Source organism: Pongo abelii, chromosome 19, assembly GCF_028885655.2.
Source record: "Pongo abelii isolate AG06213 chromosome 19, NHGRI_mPonAbe1-v2.0_pri, whole genome shotgun sequence".
In the NCBI taxonomy this organism is placed as follows: domain Eukaryota; kingdom Metazoa; phylum Chordata; class Mammalia; order Primates; family Hominidae; genus Pongo; species Pongo abelii.
In genome coordinates, this window is record NC_072004.2 from 42,878,127 (window position 1) to 42,896,786 (window position 18,660).

At 43.2% G+C, this 18,660-nt stretch overlaps 1 protein-coding gene across 9 annotated transcripts in view; it reads right to left on the reverse strand.

Annotated features, from left to right (window-relative positions):
* FAM222B (family with sequence similarity 222 member B) overlaps positions 1-18,660 on the reverse strand; it is a 98,269-nt gene that overhangs the window by 23,006 nt on the left and 56,603 nt on the right. For 4 of the 9 annotated variants that reach the window (XM_054536564.2, XM_054536561.2, XM_054536563.2 and 1 more), the window contains exon 2: positions 10,860-10,907. The exons of the other annotated variants lie outside the window; for them this stretch is intronic. The gene's annotated coding sequence lies outside the window, so the exon portion shown is untranslated. The remainder of the gene's footprint in view (positions 1-10,859; positions 10,908-18,660) is intronic. 9 annotated transcript variants of the gene reach the window in all.

Genomic DNA, 18,660 nt, shown 5'->3' on the forward strand with positions numbered 1-18,660 from the left:
TCATTACGTTATTTAATAGACTTGAGGTTTCAAAGCTCTATCAGGACTGGATCACTGTAACTTGAGCTGAACTACCTTAGAAAGGTAGAGTGACCACTGCATTTAATCACATTCATAACTGTAAGCAGAGCTGTCAGACTGAGTAGAATTTTGCTCATAAGTACCTGGGTCTATGCTCAGCAAGGCGATGAAAACATCAAGAGACCAGAAGAATTCTGCCAAACACTTAAGGTAAAACTAGTACCAATCCTTCTCAAACTCTTCCCAAAAATCAAAGAAGACGAAATACTTCCAGATACACTTCCAAACTCATTTTATAATGTCAGCATTACCCTGATACCAAAGCGAGACAAGGACACTACAAGAAAATTACAGGTCAATATCCCTGATGAACAAATATGCAAAAATCCTCAACAAAATACTAACAAACCAAATTCAACAGCCCATTAAAAGAAGTATTCACCATGATCAAGTGAGATTTATCCCAGGAATACAAGGGTGGTTCAACATAAACAAATCTATAAATGTGATAAACCATACAAACAAAGTGAAGGACAAAAACCATATGATCATCACAACAGATGCAAAAAAGCATCTGACAGGCCAGGCGTGGTGGCTCAAGCCTGTAATCCCAGCACTTTGGGAGGCTGAGGCGGGCGGATCATGAGGTCAGGAGATCGTGACCATCCTGGCTAACATGGTGAAACCCCGTCTCTACTAAAAATACAAATTAGCCGGGCGTGGTGGCGGGCGCCTGTAGTCCCAGCTTCTCGGGAGGCTGAGGCAGGAGAATGGTGTGAACCCTGGAGGCGGAGCTTGCAGTGAGCCGAGATTGCGCCACTGCTCTCTGGCCTGGGCGACAGAGCGAGACTCCGTCTCAAAAAATAAAAAATAAATAAATAAATGAAGCATCTGACAAAATTCAACATACTTTCATGAGAAAAACTCAACAAATTGGGTATAAAAGAAATGTACCTCAATACATAAAGGCCATATACGACAAGACTTCAGCTAACATCATACTCAATGGTGGACAGCTGAATGCTTTTCCTCCAAGATCAGGAAAAAGACAAGGACCACTCTAGCCACTTTTGTTTTTTTTTTTTTGAGATGAAGTCTTGCTCTGTCGCCCAGGCTGGAGTGCAGTGATGCAATCTCAGCTCACTGCAACCTCTGCCTCCCGGGGTTCAAGCGATTCCCCTTCGTCAGCCCCCTGAGTAGCTGGGACTATAGGTGCACGCCACCATGTCCGGCTGATTTTTATATTTTTAGTAGAGACGGGGTTTCACCATACTGGCCAGGATGGTCTCGATCTCATGACCTCATGATCTACCCGCCTCGGCCCACTCCAGCCACTTTTATTCAACATAGTACTGTAAGTCCCAGAGAGAGCACTTAGGCAAGAAAAATAAATAAAAAGACATCTAAATCGGCAAAGGAGGTAAAATTTTCTCTGTTTGCAGATGACATGATCTTACATACAGAAAACCCTAAAGACTCCAAAAAACTATTAGAACTAATAAACAAATTCAATTAAGTAGTAGCATAAGGAAATCAATGTATAAAAATCAGCAGTGTTTCTATGTACTAAGAACAAACTATCCAAAAAAGAAATAAAGAAAACAATCTCACAATAACTACCAAAAAAAAAAGAAAAGGCTTGGGAATAAATTTATTCAAAGAGGTGAAAGACTCATACACTAATAAGTATAAAATATTGAAGAGGATGGGTGCGGTGGCTCATGACAGTAATTCCAGCACTTTGGGAGACTGATGTGGGCAGATCACCTGAGGTCAGTAGTTCAAGACCAGCCTGGCTAACATAGAGAAACTCCATCTCTACTAAATATATACAAATTAGGTGGTCGTGGTGGCAGGCACCTGTTAATACCAGCTACTCGGAAGGCTGTGGCAGGAGAATTGCCTGAACATGGGAGGCGGAGGTTGCAGTGAGCCGAGATCGCACCATTGGACTTCCAACCTGGATGACAAGAGTGAAACTCCGTCTCAAAAAAAACCCAAAGAAACAAAAACAGAGTTAAGAGACAATCTACAGGGAGAGAGAAAATATTTGCAAACCATACATCCAATAAGGGGTTAATATCCAAAATACATAAAGAAATGACTCTTAACAGCAACAAAACAACCCAATTAAGAAATGGGAATAGAACTCAAAAGACACTGCTCCAAAGACATACAAATGGCCAATAGGTACGTGAAAAAATGCTCAACATTGGTAACTGTCAGAGAAATGCAAGTTAAAACCACAATGAAATTAGCTGGGCATGGTGGCTCACACCTGTAGTCCCAGCTACTCGGGAGACTGAGGTGGGGGGATCACCTGAGTTCACGGAGTCGACGCTGCAGTGTGCCATGATCATGCCGCTATACTCCAGCCTGGGTGATGGGAGTGAGACCTTGTCTCAAAAAACAAAAAACCAAAAACAAACAAAAATACCCCATATCAACTCACACCTGTCAGAACGGCTATTAAAAATATATATGTAAAAAAAATTGTTGGAGAGGATGTGGAGAAAAGGAACCTTTGTACACTGTTGGTGAGAATGTAAATTAGCACAGCTATTAGGAAAAACAGTATGGAGGTTTCTCATAAAACTGGAAACAGAACTACCATATGATCCAGCAATCCCACTACTGAGCATATATACAAGGAAATGAAATCAGCATGTTGAAAAGATACCTGCACTCCCATGTTCACTGCAGCATTATTCACAACAGCCAAGATACGGAATCAACCTAAGTGTCAGTCTATCAATGGATGAACAGATGAAATAAAATGTATATAAACACAATGAAAGACTATTCAGCCTTAGAAAGAAATCCTGCCATTTTAAGTAACATGAATGAACCTGCAGGACATTATGTTAAGTGAAATAAGTCTGACACGGAAAGACAAATACTGCATAATTTCACTAATATGTAGAATCTAAAAAAAGTCAGACTCAGAAGCAGAGAGATAATGGGCTGGAGAGGGGTGACTGGGGAGAAGGAAACAAAATTTTAGCTAAGCAAGAGAAACAAGTTCAAGAGATCTACTGTACAACATGGTGACTATAGTTAATAACAATGTTTTGTTTACAGGCATGCCCCATTTCAGTCAACACTAGACTGCACATACAATGGCAGTCCCATAAGATCAAAATATCGAGGGGCCAGGCATGCTGGCTCACACTTGTAATTCCAGCACTTGGGAGCCTGAGATGGCAGGATCACTTGAGACCAGGAATTTGAGACCAGCCAGGACAACACAGAGACCCCATCTCTACAAAAAATAAATAATTAGCTGAGTGTGTTGGCCCATGCCTGTGGTCCCAGCTGCTCGGGAGGCTAAGGCAGGAGGATCACTTAGGCTCAGGAGCTCGAGGTTGCAGTGAGTTATGAATGCACCACTGCACTCCAGCCTGGGTGACACAGTGAGACCCTGTCTTAAAAAAATAAATAAATAAAATAAAATAAAATTTAGGGAAATAATCAAAGATGTGAAAAAAGATTTACAGGAAATTCTCTTCACTGCAGTGCTGTTCATAATTATTTAAAAACTGGAAATAATCTAAATGGATTATGGAATCTAAATAACTCCAAAAGCAAGAAAATGGTTACATAAATTTTGGGGTATTCATCTAATAACATTAGCATGAGCCTCCTAATATGTTAATATTGTTAAAGAATATCTAAAGACAAACAAAAATGCTTATAATATAAATGCTGGGTATGTAAATATGGTATAACAAGAATTTTTTAAAATTATATGCACACAAAAATTATGAAGTCACTTGTATTTGATCATCAAATGCATTACAACATTTTGTGGGGATAAATTCTCATTCTTGCTAGGCACAGTGACATATACCTGTAATCCCAGCTACTTGGGAGGCTGCAGTGGGAAGATCACTTGAGCCCAGGAGTTTGTGTCCACCCTGTGCAACTATCAAAACCCTGTCTCTTTAAAAAATAAACAAACTCGGCCGGGCGCGGTGGCTCACGGCTGTTAATCCCAGCACCTTGGGAGGCCGAGGCAGGCGGATCACAAGCTCAGGAGATCGAGACCATCCTGGCTAACACGGTGAAACCCCATTTCTACTAAAAAATACAAAAAATTAGCCGGGTGAGGCGGCGGGCGCTTGTAGTCCCAACTACTCGAGAGGCTGAGGCAGAAGAATGGTGTGAACCCGGAAGGCGGAGCTTGCAGTGAGCCAAGATCGTGCCACTGCACTCCAGCCTGGGTGACAGAGCGAGACCCTGTCTCAAAAAAAAAAAAACTCATTCCTAGACTGTCTAGTTTAGGATAACACACAAATCAGTTTCTCCTAATTTGGATTACAGAAACATAAAATTGACAGAGCCAGGAAGTAACCCAGGAAAAAGATGCAGTGGCAAGGACAAGTCATTCTTGGAGAAGTTTTCAAAAGGGGAATATCCACGGGTAAATGTCAACTGAAGCTCAGATCACCTCAAGAAACCTGGGATTAACAAAAAGTTACTATATAGAAGTGGGTAAGAGAAGACTGGAAGCACACTGACTAAATTTGAATCCCAGCTCTTTGCATTTACCAGCTGTGTGACCTTGGGAACACAGTTTACCACCATTTATAAAATGTACCCCACCTTCATGAGATTTTTTTTTTTTTTTTTTTTTTTTGTTTAAGACGAAGTCTCGCTCTGTCGCCCAGGCTGGAGTGCAGTGGCGAGATCTTGGCTCACCGCAACCTCCGCTTCCCGGGTGCAAGTGATTCTCCTGCTTCAGCCTCCCTAGTAGCTGGGATTACAGGCTCGCACCAGTGCATCCAGCTAATTTTTTGTATTTTTAGTAGAGACAGGGTTTCACCATGTTGGCCAGGCTGGTCTTGAACTCCTGGCCTCAAATGATCCACCTGCCTCAGCCTCCCAAACTGCTAGGATTATAGGCATGAGCCACTGCGCCCAGCCTTTTTTGAGGCAGAGTCTCACTATCCTACCCTGGCTGGAGTGCAGTGGCACAATCTCGGCTCACTGCAACCTCTTCCTCCTGGGTTCAAGCGATTCTTCTGCCTCAGGCTCCCAAGTAGCTGGGGTTACAGGCTCCTGCCACCATGCCTGGCTAATTTTTTGTATTTTTAGTAGAGATGGGGTTTCACCATGATGGCCAGGCTGATCTCGAACTCCTAACCTCAGGTGATCCACCCGCCTTGGCCTCCCAAAGTGCTGGGATTACAGGTGTGAGCCACCGCACCTGGCCGAGATTGTTTTGAAGATTAAATTTGGGTTTAACAGATTCCAGTGCTTAGGTGCCTGATACACAGTAAACATTATTTACATGTTGGCTCTTGTGGGGCGCAGTGGCTCACATCTGTAATCCCAGCTACTCAGGAGGCTGAGGTAGGAAGACTGCTTGAGGCCAGGAATTCAACAGCAGCCTGGGCAACGCAGTAAAATTCCATCTCTTTAAAAACTTTTAAAAAATTAGCCAAGTGTGGTGGCATAAACTGGTAGTCCCAACTACTTAGGAGGCTGAGAGGACAGAATTGCTGGAGCTCAGGAGCCTGAGCTTGCAGTGTGCCATAATGGCACCTGTGAATATCCACAGTACTCCAGCCTGGGCAACAACAGAGTAAGATCCCCTCTCTTTAAGAAAAAAAAAAAAAAAAAAAAGGCAATAATAATTACTATTACTTTCCGCTGGGCGCGGTGGCTCACGCCTGTAATCCCAGCACTCTGGGAGGCCGAGGCAGGCAGATCCGGAGATCGAGACTATGCTGGCTAACACGATGAAACCCCGTCTCTACTAAAAATACAAAAAATTAGCCGGGCATGGTGGTGGGCACCTGTAGTCCCAGCTACTTGGGAGACTGAGGCAGGAGAATGGCGTGAACCCAGGAGGTGGAGGCTGCAGTGAGCCAATATCGCGCCACTGCACTCCAGCGTGGGCGACAGAGTGAAACTCTGTCTCAAAAAAAAAAAATAATAATAATAATTATCATTATTACTTTCCTATGAAACACAGGTCACAACAGAACCAAACCACCACTTCACATTTTATACTTCTTTATACCTTTTTTTTTTGGAGACTGAATCTTGGTCTGTCACCCAGCTGGAATGCAGTGGGACAATCTCGGCTCACTACAGCCTCCGCCTCCCAGGTTCAAGCAATTCTCCCGCCTCAGCCTCCCAAGTAGCTGAGATTACAGGCATGCGCCACCATGCCTGGCTAATTTTTTTTTTTTTTTTTTTTTTTGAGACAAAGTTTCGCTCTTGTAGCCCAGGCTGGAGTGTAATGACGCAATCTCGCAATCTCGGCTTATTGCAACTCCATCTCCCAGGTTCAAGCGATTCTCCTGCCTCAGCCTCCCGAGTAGCTGGGACTACAGGTGCCTGCCACCACGCCCTGCTAATTTTTTTGTATTTTTAGTAGGACGGGGTTTCACCATGTTAGCCAGGATGGTCTCGATCTCCTCTCCGCCTGCCTTGGCCTCCCAAAGTGCTGGGATTACAGGTGTGAGGCACCACGCCCAGCTAATTTTTGTATTTTTAGTAGAGATGGGGTTTCACCTTGTTGGCCAGGATGGTCTCGATCTCCTCACCTTGTGATCTGTCCACCTCGGCCTCCCAAAGTGCTGGGATTACAGGTGTGAGCCACCACACCTGGCCATAGGTTTTTTAAGTGTGCATGTAATTACTGACTTCCTAATGAATTGGAGGAATCACCTCTCCTAGGCCAACACTTTGCAATGTAACTCATTCTTATGCTTTGGCTAGCCTAACACTTTGAAATCAATTCATAGTGAAAATCCTTTCAAAGTGAAGGATAAGACAGCAACTATAACCAAGGTAAGAATCTGCTGGGAAAATGACTATATATAGGCAAAGAAAAGCTTGAAGTGGTCAGACTTTTATTCGCCCAGGGGAGAGCTGTATTATTCACACAGAGTAAACTGTATCAAAATACAATACAACTAATGATGGAATAGTTACCTCTCATTCTCAAGCAATCCTAGCACAGAAAACCCTTCCCGTTGTATCCTCATTCTCTCCCTGAATGTGAGAAGTAAACCCTGACTTGAAGCCTACTCTCAACTCGTACCTTTCCTAAGTCAGTTTTCATGTGGACACTTGTGCTGTGACATCTCTTGGACGCTGGGCATCACACAGCCCGTGCAGGTCTCTAGCAGGAAGCATCTCCCTGCTCTCTATATTATTTTGAATTTTCTGGAAAAAAGGATTTCACATGTATACTTGGCCATGTATCCACTATGTATCCATTTGGTCTGACAACTTCTAACTAGTTCTCTGTGCACAAAGCCTTGTCCTACATTTCTAGTGAAGAGCTTCAGAAAGGACAGTAAATTCAGGGCAGGGAGAATTAAGTTTTACTTATAGCTAACACACTGCCCTTCACTGTATCTTTTTTTTTTTTTTTTTTGAGACGGAGTCTCACTCTGTCGCCCAGCCTGGAGTGCAGTGGCGCCATCTCAGCTCACGGCAACCTCCGCCTCCCGGGTTCACGCCATTCTCCTGCCTCAGCCTCCTGAGTAGTTGGGACTACAGGCGCCCGCAACCACGCCCGGCTAATTTTTTTGTATTTTTAGTAGAGACGGGGTTTCACCATGTTAGCCAGGATGGTCTCGATCTCCTGACCTCGTGATCCACCCTCCTCGGCCTCCCAAAGTGCTGGGATTACAGGCTCACGCCACCATGCCCAGCCCCCACTGTATCTTCTATTCTTCTGTTATCTAGGGCTAGTTTGCCAATCTTGCCAAGGCAGATTATAAGGTAATACAGAAAGACAAGTTTGATACATTAATGCATTCTATTCCCTTTAGGCCCTTCCTTCTCCTCCCCCAGCCTGAGAATGGACCATGAGGAATCCTGATATGTAATAACCTTTGTCAAAGGCTTCTATATAGCCTTAGTGAAAATCAAAGCACTTACACTGCTTGTCACTGAGACTCACTATAACTTGAAGATTTATGGTTCACGCTCCACATGTCCAAGGAATTAGCAGGTTTCTGAAGCTAAAGGGTCTCTGAAAGCTCAAGAGGCTGCTAAGCCTTAAAGGGGCCCAAGAATTAAAGCTTAAAGGAAGAGGTGGAGCACCCCCTTCCACACCTGGCCGACCACAACCAGCTAATGAAATTTGGAATGCTGGGTCAATCTACAGGAAGGAAAAACAGATATACAGTCCCTGTTAGAATAATACTTTCATAGCTAGAGTAAACACACAGATAAAAAAAAACATTCTGAAATTCACTTTAGGAAGCTTCCTCATTTCAGGAACTGTCTGCAAAACAAATAAAAAACTAATAAAGTAGTCTTTTTTTTTTTTTTGAGACGGAATTTCGCTCTTGTTGCTCAGGCTGGAGTGCAATGGCACGATCTTGGCTCACCGCAACCTCCGCCTCCTGGGTTCAAGCGATTCTCCTGCCTCAGCCTCCCGAGTGGCTAAGATTACAGGAATGTGCCACCACACCCAGCTAATTTTGAATTTTTAGTAGAGATGGGGTTTCTCCATGTTGGTCAGGCTAGTTTCGAACTCCCAACCTCAGGTGATCCGCCCGCCTCGGCCTCCCAAAGTGCTAGGATTACAGGCGTGAGCCACTGCACCAGCCTAAAGCAGTCCTTTAAACCTCTAAAGTGTTGAAAGTACCACAACTCACTCAATGATCAGAATTATTTGGCTCCCTTCTGTGGCCCTGAGAAATTCAAGTCATTCAGAATTGCTTTTTTGTTTGTTTTTGAGACAGGGTCTCACTCTGTCATCCAGGCTGGAGTATGGTGGTGCAATCATAGCTCACTGCAACCTCGAACTTCTAGGCTTAACGGATCTTCTTGCCTCAGCTTCCCGAGTAGCTGGGATTATAGGTGCACACCACTGCACGTGGCTAATTTTTTTGTTTTTTATAGAGACGGGTTTTTTGCCATGTTGCCCAGGCTGGTCTGGAACTCATGAGCTCAGGCAATCTGCCTGCCTTGGCCTCCCAAAGTGCTGGGATTACAGGCATGAGACACGCGTCTGGCCTCAGTATTGCTATTTATCAAAGTGTGTGACTGCTTCTAACCTGTCAAATATGCATTTTATACCACATATTAAGTCCCACCAAACAGGTTCATTTAAGTCAACATTATTTTAGCATTGAGTTAATCGGGGGGTAAAAATCCAATAAATATACATGTAACTCTAAAGATGCCCAAATAATTGTAATTTGCCCTCTCTTTTAAAATTAATTTACTTTTGTTTTTTGAGTCGGAGTCTCACTCTGTCATCCAGCCTGGAGCGCAGTGATGCAATATCGGCTTACTACAACCACTGTCTCCCAGGTTCAAATGATTCTCCTGCCTCAGCCTCCCGAGTAGCTGGGATTACAGATGCCCGCCACCACACCCACCTAATTTTTGTATTTTTAGTTTAGTAGAGATGGAGTTTCACCATGTTAGCCAGGCTGGTCTTGAACTCCTGACTTCAGGTGATCTGCCTGCCTGCCTCAGCCTCCCAAAGTGCTGGGCTTACAGATGTAAGCCACAGAGCCCAGCCTTGCCTTTCTTTTATCTCAAAGATACCTCAAAAAAAAAAAAAAAAAAAAAAAAAGCTAACACCCCCTGACAAGTAATCTTATGGATAGTGGTAGAAAACAACAAAAGTTCAAAATTCTTCTATTACTGGTACACATCTTCTTCATTCTGTGTCCTTTTTTTTTTTTTTTTTTTTTTTTTTTGAGTTGGAGTCTTGCTCTGTCGCCCAGGCTGGAGTGTACAGTGGCGGGATCTCAGCTCACTGCAACCTCTACTCCCGGGTTCAAGCAACTCTCTGTCTCAGCCTCGCGAGTAGCTGGGATTACAGGTGCCCACCACCACGCACAGCTAATTTTTTGTATTCTTAGTACGCATGGGGTTTCACCATCTTAGCCAGGCTGGTCTTGAACTCCTGAACTTGTGATCCACCTGCCTTGGCCCCCCAAATTCCTGGGGTTACAGGCGTGAGCCACCGTGCCTGGCCCACTGTCCTCTTTAATTTCTTTCTCTTTGGGACCTCCCTTACCAACTCAGTGTCCTTATCAACTTTTACCCAGTTCTATTAAGTCACTTCAATTGAATTAGAAATGGAAGCTACCCAAACAGAATGAGAAGAGTATTGGATGCAGTGATCACTCCCACCCAATTGCAATGAGCCCCAACAGGGCCTACTCTTGGTTTCTAAATACTGCATTTTCCATTGAAAGGAACCAAGGCTCCTTGGAGAATTGACTGAGGTGGAGAAAGTACTACATGAGTCTAATATATCTTATTGTGCAGGAAAGGAAGTGCTCAAAGAATAACAGTGAAATATCAAAGGACAAAGAAGCCACAAGATGCTTAGTTGGTGAGGGAAACCCCAGAGAGAGAAGTTTACACAGTAGAAATTAGAGAAGACAGTGAGTGGGTACACTGGGTAAAGCAGGCATGTTACCGGAATTCAACAGTTGTGAATTTCTCTTTTCTACCATTGCCTGTAAGGTGTTAGTTTGGGGAGTATCTATCTGTCAACCTATTGAAATAAAAGAATGGCAGATTATTTGGGCATCTTTATGATTAAACATATATTTATACAATTTTTTTTCTTGATTTACTGGCCAAATCAGGAATAATCTGAGCATCAAAATAAATAATAAAATAAAACAAGAAATCATTAGTTAATACTAATGTAAACAAACTAATACACTGAAAGGCTGAAAAGGAATGGAATATTTGTATAGTTTCTAAGCCCTGTCTCCTAAAAATACTAATTACAAAGGGAAAATGAGTAACTTTACTTTGGAAAAGCCTAGCAAACACCACCTTAATCAAGTGATCAAACATTATCAGTAATGATACAAATCAAAATTCTGTACCTTTTGAAATCATGCAATGAAGAACACAGCATCACTCCTGTGATATTCCTGTTGAAGATATGTTACCTAAATTAAACACGAGGAACCACCAGACAAGTCCAAATTGAGGGACTTTCTACAAAATAACTTAATAGCATCAAGGTTATGAACATCAAAGAAGGCCTGAAGAAACTGTTTCAGACTGGAGGAGACTAAGACAACATGAAAAATAAATGCAATGTGTGATTCTGACCTGGATCCTTTTTGCTATAAAGCATATAACTGGTATAATAATAAGCAACATTTGAAGAGGATCTGATAATTATATGGAAGTAATGTGTCAATGTTACTTTCCTGATTTTGACAGTTGTATTGTGGTAAAGTTGGAGAATGCCCCTTGTTTATAGGAAATACTAAAGTATTCAGGGATGATGGAGCATCAGGTCAGCAACACTCTCAAATGATTGAAAGAAAAAAAAATTATTTCTAGCATACTTACAACTGTTCTATATATTTCAAATTGTTTCAATTTTTTTTTTTTTTTTAGAGACGGAGTCTTGCTCTGTTGCCCAGGCTGGAGTGCAGCGGCGAGATCTTGAGTTACTGCAAGCTCCGCCTCCCAGGTTCACGCCATTCTCCTGCCTGAGCCTCCTGAGTAGCCGGCGTAGCTGGGACTACAGGTGCCCACCACCACGCCCAGCTAATTTTTTTTTTTGTATTTTTAGTAGAGACGGGGTTTCACTGTGCTAGCCAGGATGGTCTCGATCTCCTGATGTCGTGATCCGCCCGCCTTGGCCTCCCAAAAGCTGGGATTACAGGTGTGAGCCACTGTGCCTGGACAAAGTTTTTTATTTTAAAAAATACAAGGTTGAAGTCTAGAAAGGGTGGGGTTGGAGATGAAAAAGAGGTGAGAGTGGTCTGTTAGCAACTATTCTCATTTATCTTAATGGAGAAGACATCTCTAAATTGGTGACTGTGCCACTGGGGTTCTTGCCATTTGGAATAGGTTTCCTGTATCTTTCTGCCTCATCAACTTCCAATTTCTTCTCAACAGTTTTTTGAATAACATTTTCTCCAGTGCCTATACTTCAAATTATCTCCCTACTTCCACTATGTTCTGGGAATGCTTCCACTGTGAGCATTCATGGACTCCCTTATTCTAAAGATAGAGAATGTCACCATTGGAAAGCAAAAAAAAAAAAACAAAAAACAAAAAAACCCACCTATCCTGAGCCAGGTGCAGTGGCTCATGACTGCAATCCCAGATCTTTGGGAGACTGAGTCAGGAGGATCACTTGAGCCCAGGAATTTTTTTTTTTTTTTTTTTTTTGAGACAGTCTAGGCTGGAATGCGATCTTTGCCTAGGCTGGAGTGTGATCTCGGCTCACTACAGCCTCCACTTTCTGGGTTCAAGTGATTCTCCTGCCTCAGTCTCCTGAGCAGCTGGGATTACAGGCACGTGTCACCACGCCCAGCTAATTTTTGTATTTTTAGTAGAGACTGGGTTTCACCATGTTGGCTAGGCTAGTCTCGAACTCCTGACCTCAGGTGATCTGCCTACCTCAGCCTTCCAAAGTGTTGGGATTAAAGGTGTGAACCACCCGTGCCTGGCCATGCCCAAGAATTTGAGACCACCCTGGATAGCAAAGTGAGACCATGTCTAAAAAAAAATTAGCCAGGTGTAGGCCAGGCGCAGTGGCTCACACCTGTAATCCCAGCACTTTGGGAGGCCAAGGCGGGCGGATCACAAGGTCAGGAGATCGAGACCATCCTGGCTAACACGGTGAAACCCCGTCTCTACTAAAAATACAAAAAAATTATCTGGGCGTGATGGCAGGCGCCTGTAGTCCTAGCTACTTAGGAGGCTGAGGCAGGAGAATGGCGTGAACCCAGGAGGCGGAGCTTGCTGTGAGCCGAGATCACACCACTGCACTCCAGCCTGGGCGACAGAGCAAGACTCTGTCTCAAAAAAAAAAAAAAAAAAAAAAAAAAAATAGCCAGTTGTGGTGGTGTGTGCCTGCAGTCCCAGCTACTTGGGAGCTAAGGTGGGAGAATCGCTTAAACCCAAGAGTTTGAGGCTTCAGTGAGCTGTGATCGTGCCACTGCACTCCAGCCTGGGCGACAGAGCCAGACCCCGTCTCAAGAAAGAAGAAACAAACAAGTTGGGCGTAGTGGCTCACATCTGTAATCCTAGCACTTTGGGAGGGTGAGTCGGGTGGATCACCTGAGGTCAGGAGTTCAATACCACCCTGGGCAACATGGTGAAACCCCATCTCTACAAAAATACAAAAATGAGCCAGGTGTGGTGGCATGTGCCTTTAATCCCAGTTACTCGAGAGGCCAAGGCACGAGAACTGCTTGAACCCAGGAGGTGGAAGTTGCAGTGAGCCAACATCACATCATTTCACTCCAGCCTGGGTGACAGAGCAAGGCCCTATTTCAAAAAAAAAAAAAAAAAAAGAAAGAAGAAACAAACAGAAAAAGAAATGTCTATCTTGAAGGAGGAGCTATTAATGATCCTCCCTTCTTCATACCTGACATTCACTACCATCTCTTTAACTGCCATGTTCACTTTTCTTTTTTTTATCTTTTTTTTTTTTTTTAAGATAGGGTCTCACTCTGTTGTCTAGGCTTCATTCAGTGCAGTAGTATGACCGCAATTGCAGCCTCGACCTCCTGGGCTCAATTGCTCCCACCTCAGTCTTCCCCAACCCCCACACCCCCACCCAACAGTTGGGACTACAAGCATGCACCACCACACCTGGCTAATTTTTAAGTTTTTTGTAGAGACAGGGTCTCACTATGTTGCCCAGGCTGGTCTTGAACTCTTGGGCTCAAGCAATCCTCCTGTCTTGACTTCCCAAAGTGCTGGGATTGCAGTTGTGAGCCACCATGCCCACCCCATGTTCACATTTTAAAAAGAGTTTCTCAAGGTCCTTCCTTCTAAACACACATCCAGAACCTCATCAAGTGTCATGCAAACTCTCTTATATTTTAAAAGAAAGCCTTCTTATATCTTCCAGAGTGTAACCGTTTTGACATTCTTTCCTCACATCATCCAAAAAGTTTCAAATGACATCATAAACTTTATCTCCAACTTCCTGAAAAGTACCCACTATAGCTAGCTTCTCCACTTTCACACCAACAGCAGCTGGCCAGCAGGGACTTGGTTATTCTATAGCAGAATGGTTTTCAGTAACAACCAATGAAAAGCTTTGTCGTACAAGGATGATGTTTATATACTCCCCCTTTCCTCCTCTTTCCTTGTTAGTGGGGCCTGTGAAGTTCTAGAGGTAGAACAAGTGTGTTATGACCCTTCTGCAAGCAGCCATCAACTTATCCCCCTACTTTAAACAAACATTAACAAAAAATAGGCTCTTAAAATGCACTGTCATATTCAACCAATTTTTTTTTTTTTTTTTTTTTTTTTTTTGAGACAGAGTTTCACTCTTGTTGCCCAGGCTGGAGTGCAATGGTGCGATATGGGCTCACTGCAACCTCCACCTCCTGGGTTCAAGCGATTCTCCTGCCTCAGCCTCCAAAGTAGCTAGGATTATAGCCATGCGCCACCACGCCTGGCTAATTTTTTTTGCATTTTTAGTAGAGACAGGGTTTCTCCATGTTGGTCAGGCTGGCCTCAAACTCCCGACCTCAGGTGATCTGCCTGCCTTGGCCTCCCAAAGTGTTAGGATTACAGGCGTAAGCCACAGCTCCCAGCTCAACCAAATTTTTATGCAGCCAAGCCCATGAAGATATCCAAGGAAACTGATACACCCTTAGATAGAGTACACAACAACAAAGGATACGAAGGCAGGCTACATCCAAAATGAAAACAGCAGCAAGTCACCTGCAAATCTAATAACAGCACCAGCTGGAATCTACTTTTCTTTTGATTTTTTTTTTTTTTTTTTTTGAGACAGAGTCTTGCTCTGTCACCCAGGCTGGAGTGCAGTGGTGCGATCTCGGCTCACTGCAACTTCCATCTCCCGGGTTCAAGCAATTCTCCTGCCTCAAGCCTCCCAAGTAGCTAGGACTACAAACACGTGCCACCACGCCCGGCTAATTTTTTAATTTTTAGTAGAGACAGGGTGTTTCAACATGTTGGCCAGGTTGGTCTCAAACTCCTGACCTCAAATGATCTGCCCACCTCAGCCTCCAAAAGTGCTGGGATTACAGGCATGAGCCACAGTGCCCGGCCTGTCTTTTGCATTTTAAAGAGATAAGATTTTGCTTATACCCACATTTTAAGAAGTAACAAAAAAATCCAAATAAAATTAAAATTTTAAAAATATTTTGCTTATAAGTCCACTTTTCAGGGTAACCATCAAAGAACAATACTGACAAGAAAGTTTGAAGAAAGCAGAAGGGGACCTACGAGTCTTCTTCAAGAAAGGCAAACTACGTCCCTTGTTTCTATCCCTCTTTATCCATCTTATAAGGGTTACTTCCAAAAATATGTAACTTTCTATTAAAGTAACCTACTAGCTGGGCATGGTGGCTCATGCCTGTAATCCCAGCACTTCGGGAGGCTGAGGTGGGCGGATCACTTGAGATCAGGAGTTTGAGACCAGTCTGGCCAACATGGTAAAACCCCATCTCCACTAAAAATACAAAAATTAGCCAGGTGTGGTGGCACACGCCTGTAATCCCAGCTACTCGGGAGGCTGAGGCAGGAGAATCACGTGAACCAGGGAGGCCGAGGTTGCAGTGAGTCAAGATCACACCACTGCACTCCAGCCTGGGCAACAGAGTAAGACTCTGTTTCAAAAAAAAAAAAAACCCTAAAATTCCTATACAGCAAAAGAGACGTGTCCTCAGTCTCCTATTGATTTTCTTTTCTTTTTGAGACAGAGTCTTGCTCTGTTACCTACCCTGGAGTACAGTGATGGGATCTCATACCACGGCAACCTCTGCTTCAAGCAATTCTCCCACCTCCGCCTGCCAAGTAGATGGGATTACAGGCACATGTCACCGTGCCCGGTTAACTTTTGTATTTTTAGTACAGACAGGGTTTCGCCGTGTTGGGCAGACTGGTCTCGAACTCCTGACCTCAAGTGATCCTCCCGCTTCGGCCTCCCAAAGTGCTGAGATTACAGGTGTAAGCCACCGCACCCAGACTTCTTTTGTTTTTGAGACAGCATCTCATTCTGTTGCCCGGGCTGGAGCACAGTGATGCAATCACTGCAGCCTCGACTTCCCGGGCTCAGGTGATTCTCCCACCACAGCCTCCTAGGCATCTGGGACTACAGACATGTGCCACCACACCCAGCTAATTTTTAAAAATATTTTTTGTAGAGAAGGAGTTTCACTATGTTTCCCAGGCTGGTCTCAAACTCCTGGGTTTAAGCAATCCACCTCGTCTCCCCAAAATGCTGGGATTACAGGCACTGGATTACAGCCAATGTCCTACTGATTTTTAAAGTGTCCAAACCAAGTTTTCTTTTGCACTTAGAAGAGAATTTAAAATGCAATCAGAAAACCAGACTGTACCTTGCCAGTTACTATAATCTTAAAATTAGCATATATTGCTAGGAATGACATTTAGTTATATCTCAGTCTATTCTCCTATGATAAGCAACAGTGAACTCAAGGGTATGATCTCAGAATGTAAAAAGCCATTAAGACTGCTCCTAATAGATTATTTTAAAATATGATCCTACAAGTCTCTTCCAAGGAAGGACAGTATGTTTTAATTGTGAGATGGACTTTTCAATGCTTTGACTTCTTGTCTAAAAGAGGCCTAGAAAAAGAAATAACTGCAGTGGAGTGAGGGTGTGAAATGTGTCATAACAGTTATTAAAATCCATCAGGTTCATACTTCAGTCTTGGTTTAACTGCAGCCAAAAACTGACTTGCAAGTAATTATCATCACTATCTGCAATAAAAGTTAATTGGACATAATTGAACTAACACCCTAAGTGGAGGGAAGCTGTAACTGGCGAAGAGCCCATTCCTCCTGCTCCTTCAATCTGCAAATGAAACTGCTAATGATAATTTGTGGACAAACATGAAATTGCTCTCATGGTTTCCCCACTGCAAATCACTCAGCAATTCCAGTTAATACCCAGCATGTTGGGCCAGGAGAAAAATCATTAACTGGTGCTTCCTTTGATAAAGATGAATTTTAACAATAAACAAGCCCATTAAGGCTGAGAGTTACTGAGAATTGTTAAATTTCTCCTGGATGCCCTAAAGTAAAGCACTGTGGTCTGATCTCCACACCATGCTACTATGCACTAAACGCATCATGTGCCACCAGTGTGTAGTAGTAAGAAGAGACGCTATGCAAAGAAAGACAGAAGCTACTGTTATACTAACAATTTATCTTCTTTTAACAGAATCCTGGAAAAATCTTATTTTTCAATAGGCAAATGGCATTGTTGATCTACTTCAACAGCAAAGATTAAAAAAAAAAAAAAGTGGACCCAACACCTTTCAGAATAATTGTGAGGATTAAATGAGATGGTATTTGTAAAGTGGTTAGTACACTGCCTGTGCTTGATGGCAGTTGTAACTATTATTTGCTAATGTCAGACTTCTCTGAAAACCATGGGGAGACAGGGATAGGTTTTAAGGCAAGTAATATTATCAGATGTCTATTTAGAATAAATCTTCTGGAAGTGTGAAAGAAAAACGGGAGATGGTAGAAGCCAGTTAAGTGGCTATTGCTTTTTTTTTTTTTTTTTTTTCAGACAAAGATCTTGCTCTGTCATCCAGGCTAGAGTACAATGGTGCGATGTCAGCTCACTGCAACCTTCGCCTCCTGGGCTTCAGTGATTCTCTTGCCTCAGCCTCCCGAGTAGCTGGGATTACAGGCGCAAGTCACCACACCCGGCTAATTTTTGTATTTTTAGTAGAGATGGGGTTTTGTTGTTGGCTGGTCTTGAACTCCTGGCCTCAACTGATCTGCCCACCTCAGCTTCCTAAAGTGCTGGGATTACAGACGTGAGCCACAGCGCCTGGCTGGCTATTGCGATTTTGAGGTGAGATGATGAAGATCTCAAATGAGGATGTCATAAAAGGGCTATCATATAAAGGAAGAAGATCTGTCTCTGAGCTCCAGAGATAAAAAATAAGTTAATAAAGTTTTTGAAGAAGGACAATTTTAAGTGAACATAAATAACAATTTGATCTTGTTCAACAGCAATAGAGAAATGCTGAAGCAAAAGCAATTATCATGCATCAGGAATTATGGAAAAGGGTTTTTTTCAGTAGCTAAGAATTTGGACTAGATGACCACTAGAATCAACTTTTAGAGTCTATGATTCCAAATCATTTTAAAAAGGTGGTTTTTGTAAGGTCATTAACAATATCTTACATTTGTAGGGAGTCTTACAATTTTCAAAGTGCTTTTTCACGATTCTCTCTCCATCTTCTCAAGATGCCCTTTGAGATAGTTTGGGTATGTATCATCAGCCCCATTTTCACATATAAAGATACTAGAAACTGGACAGCCATCATGGATCATGCCTGTAATCCCAGAAATTTAGGAGGCTGAGGCAGGAGGACTGCTTGAGCCCAAGAGCAAGACCAGCCTGGACAACATAGGGAGACCCCATCTCTAAAAAAAAAAAAAAAAAAATTAGCCAGGTGTGGTAGTGTGCACCTTTGGTCCCAGCTCCACAGGAGGCTGAGATGGGAAGATCACTTGAGCCCCGGGGTGGAGGCTGCAAGGAGCCATGATCGTGCCACTGCACTCCAGCCTGGGTGACAGTGAGACCCTGTCCCCCAGCCATACAAAAAGAGTGATAAATGCTATTAAAAAAATATGAAAAATAAATAGGTCAGGCGCGGTGGTTCACACTGGTAATCTCGACACTCT